The sequence below is a fragment of the Oryx dammah genome, unplaced genomic scaffold (assembly GCF_014754425.2).
Source record: "Oryx dammah isolate SB20612 unplaced genomic scaffold, SCBI_Odam_1.1 HiC_scaffold_24, whole genome shotgun sequence".
Classification (NCBI taxonomy): domain Eukaryota; kingdom Metazoa; phylum Chordata; class Mammalia; order Artiodactyla; family Bovidae; genus Oryx; species Oryx dammah.
This window is the reverse complement of record NW_024070208.1, coordinates 62,205,764-62,207,031: the sequence shown is the minus strand read 5'-3', so window position 1 is coordinate 62,207,031 and position 1,268 is coordinate 62,205,764. Positions and strand designations below refer to the sequence as shown.

The following is a 1,268-nucleotide window of genomic DNA, read 5'->3' as shown; positions in this document are numbered from 1 at the left end:
GTCAAGGATATTAGGTGGGATGATTAGAGACCAACTACAACCTTCTATCCTGCCTTAAGCAATTCTGTGAGAATGACTGCAGAGTTCTCTGTAAGGTGAAGTCGCTCAGTCGTGTCCGACTCTTGGCGACCCCGTGGACTGTAACCTACTAGGCTTCTCCGTCCATGGGATTCTCCAGGCAAGAATACTGGAGTGGGTTGCCATTTCCTTCTCCAGGGGATCTTCCCGACCCAGGGTTCGAACCTGGGTCTCCCGCATTGGAGGCAGACGCTTTAACCTCTGAGCCACCAGGGAAGTTCTCTGCGTGTTCAGTGAGATCAGAGCAGACAGCCAGCCTTCAAGGGCCCCAGCAAGCCTGGCGATCCAGCTCAGAGCCGGCTACACTCTTGTTGGTGTGGACTCAGTCATCTCTGTATTCCCCAATTTTTCAACTAAAACTTTCCTAGGCATCATGGTTAAATATCAACTTTAACCTAAAACTGGACCACTCTCATGAATGTAGATAGTTTACAACTTGCTCAAAGTAGATATTTGGTTAATATCAAGTACATAAATGAACTAAGAAATAAATTTGGGGATTGAAGAGTTGCCATCCCACTGTCCTTAACCAGTGGGGAAGAATTTCTTATGTAAATTCATGGACTATGGATAATGTTCTCAATTATACCTTTGTTTATTTACACAGAACTTTATGAAATAAATCTGCAAATGTAGCATCTGTTTGTCACTCGGTCAAGAAATTCTACTAGAAAACAAAATTAAAATATATTGTCTAAAATGTACATTATTCTATTCATGTCATATATTAGATTACTTAGCATACTATGCATTATTATTATCCAATGCATTTTTTAACAGTTGTAATAGTACTTTCATAATGTGTGTTTTTTAAAGAGGTTACAGACTAGATTTCTAATGTATTTTTCTCTACCCAAAGCAATTGCTTTTTTGATGACTTGTTTTCTTAGCATAATAACTAGAGCTAAAGGGCAATGCTATCATTTGTGCTTTGTCATTTGCATCTGAATATTTGAAATCTAACTTTAAACCAAATTAGATAAGTCTTGGAACTATTAACTTTGACTAACACCAAGTCATGACTTACACTGCATAATGCATTGCCAAATAACTGCAAAGATAGTGTGTACCTTCACTGAAAGGGCAAACTCAGAAAGGGGTCTATTAATGAGATTTTCATCACAATACGATTATTTCATTGTGTTCCAAACGAATGCCTAGTTTTTCAAGATTTTTGAAAGAAGTTTAAA

The 1,268-nt window shown here is 38.1% G+C and overlaps 1 non-coding gene across 1 annotated transcript; it reads right to left on the bottom strand.

The window, feature by feature from the left end:
- Positions 1-222: 222 nt before the first annotated feature.
- TRNAW-CCA lies at positions 223-294 on the bottom strand. The gene has a single exon. It is a non-coding gene; the product is annotated as a tRNA-Trp (tRNA).
- Between the last annotated feature and the right edge of the window lie 974 nt (positions 295-1,268).